Consider the following 9496-nt stretch of genomic DNA (forward strand, 5'->3'; position numbering starts at 1 on the left):
TTTTTTCAGGGACCAATGACAAGTACTTGGATGATGAACATCAGAGAGAATTTTATCTCAGCAGCCCAACTTAAAACTTCATCAACATCTAGAGGTCCAACCCCTTACAGTCTCTGGATTGGGCTCAATATAAGTACTGTATGTTCATTGCCAAGTATGCCATATAAGATGGTACCCAGCAGAGGGATATAAATTTGAAGAAGGTGGAGATTTGGATGATACACAAGTTCATCAACATCTAGAGGTCCAACCCCTTACAGTCTCTGGATTGGGCTAATATATGTACTGTATGTTCATTGCCAGGGATGCCATATAAGATGGTACCCAGCAGAGGGATATAGATTTGAAGCAGGTGGAGATTTGGATGATACACAAATTAATTTTGTGGACAAATGGGTGGCTGGAGTTCAGAGTGGAAAATGCTTGTAGGGCAACAGAGAAGAAACTGATAGCTCAGAAGGAATAGTGAAAGTTATATTAAAAAAAAATCTTGTGTCAGCAATGTAATTGACAAAACTGGATGAAGAGAAAATCACATCACCTCATGAAAGGTACACCAGGAACAGGAGATACAAAAGGCTAGGGAAATTACCTTTATGATTCTGGGTAATGATTCAGATATAACAGATCAGATTGATAACATGTTTAAGTTAAGTCATTACAAGAGGACATGCATTCAATAAAAATTAAATTCAAGTCGCAAGCCATAGCAAACTAAGTAACCAGCAAGACTTGGAAGTTAACACAAAAGGAAAATTTAGAAGGTATATGGATTAAGAAATATGCAAATGGAGAGTAATGTACAGACATGGAAACTCTTAAAGTAAGCCAAAGTGAAAAATGAAATGAGAATGGAGGATTTTTTTTTTTTTTTTTTTTTTTTTGAGTTGTCAATCACAATGTGAGGAAATGGTTTCTAAAATCACAAGAGGGCAGTAATGCACAAGAAAAACTACAAGGAAACTTAAACTAGTCATCTACAGTTGGAAAACAGTACATCCACCTGGATAAGAGGTAGAGAAGATAAAATGGATGGAGGTAATGGTTGTAAGAAGTCACATAAAGGTGGAGGAAGCAGATCTGAGTGAAAACAAGGCTGAAGCACTTCACCTTAAAATTAGAACTAAAGGATACAATATAAGAGACTTCATGGTGGCATATGACAACCTCCACCCCTACATGCACACACTAAGGAGAACAATTTTCAAGAGGAAAGTAACAGGAGCAGGAATTTGGGTTTAGAAGATTTAAATGTAGAAGTGATGGAAGTGCTCAATCATTTGGGATAAGTGGATGTGACAAGGTTCAGGATTTGATGGGATTTCAAAATGGAAACTTAAAGAATGTAAGGAACAACTGGTGGACAAGATTCGCAGTTTTATTGTATGTTTATGTTTGTTAAAATAAGGCATAGTGCTGCTTGATTGGAAAAGGACTAATGTGGTATCAATGTACAAAAGTGGAAGTAAGGAGATACCACTAAATTATAGGTCAATATCACTGACCTGCACAACAGTGAAATTATGTGAAAAGAATGTGAAATATTGATGGGTCAAATGTCTTCAAGAGATGAAGGTTCTGTCAGACACTGGGTTTTACTTGAGTATGATTGATGTGCTGTAAGAGAAGGGTGGGTGAACTGTGTGTACTTCAACATAGAGAAGGCATCTAATAAATTACCTCACAGTTGTCTTTTGAATGGATGATGCATAAGTACAATAGGAAAGGATAACATGTCTGAATGGAGAGCAGTAAAGAGTGGAGTTCCACAAGGTTGGTGCTTGCACCAATAATGTTACTTGTGTTAATGACTCGAAGCACCTCCCCACCTTCTGTCCTTTTTCTCTTTCTCCATCTATCCTCCACTCTCAACTTAGCTTCCACAAAAAAATATCTGATATTCCCCCACTCTCTCCCCTTAGAACATATACATCCAAAACTCTTCCTACTCTTCTCCTGGAAGGAGTACAAGAAGAAGCTGAGAGATGAGTGGGAGGGAGTGAAGGATGGAGTAGAACTAGGAGGAGAAATGGGGATGGTTCAAGGAGGAAGTCACAAAGTGTGCAAAGATGGTGTGTAGAACAAGGAGGATGGGAGGAAATAGAAGCAATAGTAGTGAGTGATGGCATGATGAAACAAAGAAGGTTGTAGAAGAGAAGAAAGGAGCATTCACAGTTTGATTACACAATAGGATGAGAGAATCATATGAGAGGTACAAAGAAAAGAGAAGAGAAGTAAAGCATAAGATAAAGGAGGCAAAGAGGGGAGCAGATGTAAAACAGGGTAAGAGTATGACAGAAAATTTTGAAAGTAATGAAAAGATGTTTTGGAAGAAAAATTAAGAGAGGAAGGGGAGGTGAATCAAGTAGAGAACAAAAGGTAAAAGGTGTAGATGGAGAGATGATAATGGAAGAGATAGTAATAAGATGGGCAGAGTATTTTAGGGAGTTGCTAAATGTGAAAGAGGATAGGAAGGGAAAGGTAGTTGTAGTGGGAAGTGCTAAGAAAATGACTGCTGAATGAAAAAAATGGAGGAGAAATAAGGAAAGATGAGGTGAAAGCAGTTATGAAAATGAGGGAAGGTTAGACACCTGAGTTGGATTGGTGTCATGTGGAGTGTCTAAAAAAGGGAGGTACAGTGATGGTGGACTGGCTGGTGAGGTTTAATGTTTGACTAAAAGAGGGTAGAGTGCCAGAGGACTGGAGGAGTGCCTGTATAGTTCCATTTTACATGGGAAAAGGGGACAAGTGTGAGTGTGGTAGTTTCAGAGGGATTGGTTTGTTGAGTGTAGTTGGAAAGGCTTATGGGAGGGTTTTGATTGAGAGGATAAGGAGAGGAACAGAGAAAGTCACTGGTGAGGTATAGTGTGGGTTTAGGACAGGTAGGGAGTTGTGTGGATCAGATTTTTGTGGTGAGGCTGATTTGTGAGAAAGCTTTAGGAAAAGGTAAGGATGTGTTTTGGGCCTTTATGGATTTGAAAAAGGCTTATGATGGGGTAAACAGGAAGGCACTGTGGGAGGTATTGCAGATTATATGAGATAGGAGAAAAGCTGTTAAGAGCAGTCAAGAGTTTTTATGTGAGTAGTACAGCCTGTGTTAGAATTAGAAATGAAGAGAGTGAGTGGTTTGAGGTAAAGGTGGGACTTCACTAGGACTGTGTTATGTCACTTTGGCTGTTCAATTACACAGATGAGGTAGTGTGAGAGGTAAATGCAAGGGTAATGGTTCGGGGATTGGAGATGTTTAAAGAAAATGGGAGAGAAGCCAGTTGTTTGCTGACAATGCTGCACATGTAGCAGGATCAGAGGAGGGATTAAGGAAGATAGTGACAGAGTTTTGGAAGGTGTGTGAAAGAAGTTGAAGATGAATGTGGGTAAAAATAAGGTGATGAGATGGACAAGGGGAGAATATGGCAGCAAATTGGAAGTGAATATTAAGGGAGAGAGACTGGAGGAAATGGATAGCTTTAGATACTTGGGTCAAATGTGGTAGGAAAGGGAGAAATGGAAGTAGAATGTAAATTAGTGGATTAAAAATTATAATGAGAAATAGACATTTGGGAATGGATGCTAAGAAGAGATTGTATGTAGTGATTGTGCTGACAGCACTGTATGGAGCAGAAACATGGAACATAAGAGAGGAATAGTTTAAATGTGTTTGAGATGAAATGTCTGAGAAATGAGGTGAGGAGGAGAGCAGGGGTGGAAAAAGAATTGGGAGATAGGGTTGATGAAAGAGTATTGGGGTGGTTTAGACACATGGAAAGAATGAGTGAAGAAAAAATAGTAAAAGAGGTGTGGAAGGCAGAGGTGGAGGGAGTGAACATGAGGAGGCGACCAAGGATGAGATGGATGGATGGGGTAAAAGAGGCATTGGGAAAGAAGGGAATGTCTGTTGAGGAAGGAAGGGAGAAGACAGAAGATAGGGGTGAGTGGAGAATGGTGTATGGATGATGCAGTAATGCATGGAAGAGAGTGGGTGAGGGAATATGTGCATGATATTTTGATGCAGACCCAAAGGGATTTCTCCCTGTTTTCTCTATTTCTGCATGAGGGGACAGCGTTGCTGTGGATGTGCTGTGTCTTGCTACAGTGCTTCAGCCAAGGGCAGTGGGCGAGATGCAGGGATGACCCATCATCCAGGAGGAGCCAAGATAAGAGGGAGGGAGAGGGGGTGAATGGGAGTGGAGTATGTGAGGATGAAATGGGTGAGAGAGGATTTTATGCCATTATTTTTTGCTACCTCCCTTGTAAGGGGGAAAAGCTGCTTGTATATATATGTATGTATTAATGACATAATGGAAAGTACAAGCCATGGGAACATATTTGCAGATGATCCATAAACCATGAGAAAAGTGAAAAATGAGGAAGGCTCTAGGCTATTGCAAAAATATTAGACATTATTTTTGCATGGAGCCAAGAATTGGAAATTAATTTCAATAAATAAAAAGTAATGAAATGGGTGATAGAAGCAAAAGACCATCTATAAACTATGCCTTGGGAAGTGAATCTATTACAAAAGCAAAACAAGAGAAAGAGTTTGGAGTGTTGATATATGACAACCTGTCACTTGACAGCAGGATAGTGGGAGAGATGTATGGATTGCTGTAGATAAAGTGGTTTTCACTATTTGGATGAAGAGACGAAAAAATGAAAATAAAACCCTGATCCGCCCAAGACTGTAATATATGTCAGTGGCATGGTCCCCACACAGAGTAAAGGATAAGAAAGATACAGAGAATACAAAGGACAGCAATCAAACTGGTCCTGAGCCTGGTAGATAAGCCATATGAGGAAATACTAAAAGCAATGGGTCTGCCAACTTTAAGATATTGGTAGATAGTGGGCCAATGTTTAAAGTATAAAATATTGAAATATTGGCAAAATATTTTTAAGGACTTGTTTGCCAATATTTAACCAACAATGGGCCAAATATAGCAATAATGGCAACGTTGCGTGGTGTCGTGAGTGAATTGCAATCTCTCATATATATATATATATATATATATATATATATATATATATATATATATAAAGAATAAAATATTAGTTATCTACGTAATTTAGCCATATAACTTCTTTGCCTTCAAAAACATTTCGTACACTATCACATTTACATCTTATTCTGTCTGCCGTCAGACAAATTTATTAATCTATGTGACATCCCGTTGATAGTGAAGGCATTAAAACCACTCCACTTCCTTCAGCCTTAGATGTCATTTAGCCCTTGTTCCCTCCATGTCAGAGAGCAAAAATACTTTTTTGTAATAAGAAAACGAAAAGGAAGTGAAAAAATCTCGGAAAGCGAAGCACAGGATATATATTTTTTGTCAACTGTTTACAATTTGAAACCAATCAAATGTCGTCGGTTGTGAATTGTGAATTAATTTCTTGCATTTTCCATTTACGAAGGTACCGTATTTTTCGGACCATAAGGCGCTTCGTACCATAAGGCGCACCCGTAATTTGTTATTCCCCGTCCTTACATAAGGCGCACCTGACCATAAGGCGCACCTGGTTAGGTAGGTCAAACAACACCAGAGGCGCCACCGTCGATGACGAGCACAATAGCGCGTCATTTTATGCGCACGCAATGGAAACGGCCAAATTTACATACCGCGGGAAATTTCATTCATGCAAATATTATGCGAGTGTATTTACTACGATCGTAGTAAATTTCAAACAATTACATCATCAGTTACATGTCGGTACATAAAAACATAAGATAAACATGGCGGCTTGCATTCAGCAGTAAATCGAAAATTGGTTTATGTTTCAGTGTAAAAATGAGCTAAATAAATTCAGTGTATTGGCAACTGACCAAAATGAACGAAAACTACTAGTCTCGCGGATTATTCTAATACCAAAATAAAGGCAGCGTGTTACGGAAGAGCTGAGAAATCGGTAGGACTAATTATTGTTATTATTATTACTTTTATTTTATTTATTTTTTTATTTATTTATTTTTTTTCTATCGGGTCGGATTATCGGATAACAACAACATCAACGTCCATCCCGCCATCTTATCTATGATCACTGGTGGTATGAATCAAACTTCACTCTATTAAGTTTCTTACTATTATGTTATTAGTGTAATAGACTTATAGTTGAATTATTTGAACTATTTTCTTTAAAATATGTGATTTTCATGTAATATGATCAAAGAGAAGTTACGTTTTTATCCTCCGCAATATTACGGACCACAGCTACGATTCGTCCTGCCCGCTATCAATGATCATTGGTGGTATGGATCAAGCTACACTATTAAGTTTGTTACTGTTGTGTTATTAGTGTAATAGATTGCATATAGTTGAATTATTCAAACTATTTTCTTTAAATTGTGTGATTTTCATGTAATTTGACGGTATTCGTAGCTGTGGTGGGTAATTTTACAGAGGATAAAAACGTAATTCTTTGATTAAATTACATGGAAATCACACATTCTAAAGAAAATAGGTCAAATAATGCAACCATATGCTAAATTCTTATATAAAATTGTGCCTGTCAGTAAAAACCGTCATTGTTTACGTTTGATCGGCGATTAGTCAGACCGCACGTTTCGGCCCGATTTTCCCTTCAAAATGCAATATCTAGAGAACTAGGACAGCTAGATGGATAATTCAAATTGCATTGTACTCATAGCGACTTTCTGCATCCCATGAGAACTACTTCAGCTCAAATATCAGGAATTCCATTTTCATGTTGACCTAGCTAACCTGGTCTCGTCATCGGATAATCATGCAAATGTGAGTGCATTCAGAACTGAACATTTTCGCTGTTGAATGAGAAAAATCGGTTGGGATTTAGCAAAATTACAAAAATAAATATATTTTTTTATTTTGGTCAGTGAAATCAGACCACCTCCACGGACGGTCTGCCCTGCCAATACCCCTATAAAACAACAAACATGTTACGGGAATTGTGGGGAATAAAACCAACAGTAGCAGTTTATTCCCGGAATTCTCTATTCACAACACAAGATTACAAATGAAGGTAAATTTTTAGTTTCGACCATGGGCGCAATATAGCAATAGAAAATTAATTATTAATTTTGTAATTATAATGTATCAACGTAATATGCAATTTTGTGAGCGGAAATAATAAAAAAAAAAAAATGCTGAAACGGATTTCGTAAGTAACGAAGTGGTGTCGGACGAATGGTACGCCATGTTTGTTATGATAGATGCCGACGTCGAAGAAATGAAAGGGTGATAAATTCGTCTAACCTAATCTAACCTGTGTTTAATAAATCATTACCTGCAAATTAAATGTCATCCGGCTCGTCCTCGTTGTCATCGTCGTGAGAGACGTTGGCGTCCCGATCCTATGCTACCGACTTCTTTCATTAGCATATTACGTTGATACATTTTAATTTACAAAATTAATCATTAATCTTATATTGCTATATTGCGCCCATGATCGAAACTAAAAAAATACCCAAATGACTACAGTCTGAGTGAAGCGAGACTAGACCAATGCAAAATGGCTGTCTTTGTTGTGGACGCTATAATGTCATAGCAATGATAGCGTGAATGAATGCGGTGGCATGGACCCGAAAACTGTCGAAGTTTCGCAATTTTCTTGTCAAGATACATGCACCTTGGTTATAACTTGGTTGTAGCTTTTGTTAAGCCTATGCACTGTCGCCGTCGTCAGGATAGCTACGAAACGTGTCAAAATAGTACGTCACTATCCGAGGCATTTTTTTTTTTGCACTGAAGCCACACATAAGGCGCACCGCACGATAAGGCGCACCACCCGATTTTGGCCGATTTTAAGGATTTTGCCCGCGCCTTATGGTCCGAAAAATACGGTAATTCTTACGAACTGTAGCTTACTAGTGCTTCTATCGTTTAAACCCTCCAATGTCATTCACCCACTCAACATATGGCATTTGTTATTGCCATGGGAAATAGTTTCTTCTCAACTTATTCATATTCCATTCCAAGAAGAAATTACACTCGATTTCTGACGTGCAGCGGTGGCGATCTCGGACAAGTACCATTCCGCCATGGTGCACATTACTCCAATTGGTACGCTTATCTATACCAAGCTCGACTCTCACGGACCGGTGTCCTTGGTGGGATGTTCTTACTTTCGTGGGAGACTTCGATGGCGTGACGGGCGTGGAAATGGCAGGATATAATTAAGGTATGCGTAGGTTCCCATTCCGTCTTGAATCAGGAATACTAGCAGTTCGCTTCTCCTGGACTTGCAAGATCTAGGAGACTGAAAATCGCCGGTTCCTGGTTCCAGAGACCAAAGATACACCACTGGGCGTGTATTTTCGATGGCGGTGGTGTATTCAAGAAGATTGATTATGTCATGGTCAACACACCTTGTTGTACACTAAAGAATTACATGCTAGCAGGGCCCCGACATGGGTAAGTGCCGCCCCCCAACACACACACCAACCACAAACACCATCTTCCACATCTGATGGTCACTAGCACGATTCACATGTAACATTCATCCACAAAACATTTATACACACATCATTCATACACACAACTCATGATAAACAAATGATACATTAAAAGTACATTAAGGGGAATTTGCTTTACCTTCTTTTCACCAAAAGTGCCGCCCCCCCCCCCAAAAAAAAAAAAAAAAGAAAAAAAAAAACGTGCCGCTCCGGGGCATTGCCAATCCCCCCACCCCACCCCTCTCCTTGTCGGGGCCCTGCATGCTAGCGACTTGTAAACTACCCCTCTACTTGCCCAATATAAACGGCAAGTTAATTTGCCTCTAAACTATCCTAGTGTCAACACACTTCCGGGTAAGTTAACTTGTACCTAGTACCAAGGTAAAACGAATACTATAAGGTAAGTTAGCGGGGGGTGAGGGAGAGCCAGAAAACCTCTCCACTGCGCAGGTAGATGATGACGTCAACGGAAATATCGAGACCAGGGTTCCGCGGGTCGAGAGCTGTCAGTCACTCACACACCAGTGTGTGGAGCGAAGCTCCATCTTCTGATTAAATGGGTAGCTAAGGCAGACAAATAACATATAAAATGCCAACAGTTTGTATAGTGCAGAAGTGCAATGCCGTTAGACTGAAAGGTGATATGAGTATACATTTCTTTTCACTACTCAAAGATAAAGAACTTAGAAAGAAATGGATTAAATTATGTGGCACACACAATACTCGGTCATCTGGATATATATGTAGCCGTCATTTTGAAAGTAACTATTAGCAACATTTCCTGAAATTTTCATTCAATTGCAAATAAATAGACTAAAGAATCCGGTTAAAACATAATTGAGCTTGGTGGAAAATCCACGCAAATCCAAAATGTAATATAATAAAAACCATATGATGTTTTTATGTGCCATTACTACTGGGTTTATATTCAGCTAGTTGGTGTGTATCAACAGTATGATATCTTCCTCATCTACCTGATCAACATATAAATTGACATGTCATCCCATCTAATAACTCGTCATATTAATATAATCCACCTAATGTGAAAGCATGGAAAACATTTTTATAACT

The sequence above is a fragment of the Oratosquilla oratoria genome, chromosome 20 (genome assembly GCF_046742065.1).
Source record: "Oratosquilla oratoria isolate Oo_2021 chromosome 20, ASM4674206v1, whole genome shotgun sequence".
Taxonomy (NCBI): domain Eukaryota; kingdom Metazoa; phylum Arthropoda; class Malacostraca; order Stomatopoda; family Squillidae; genus Oratosquilla; species Oratosquilla oratoria.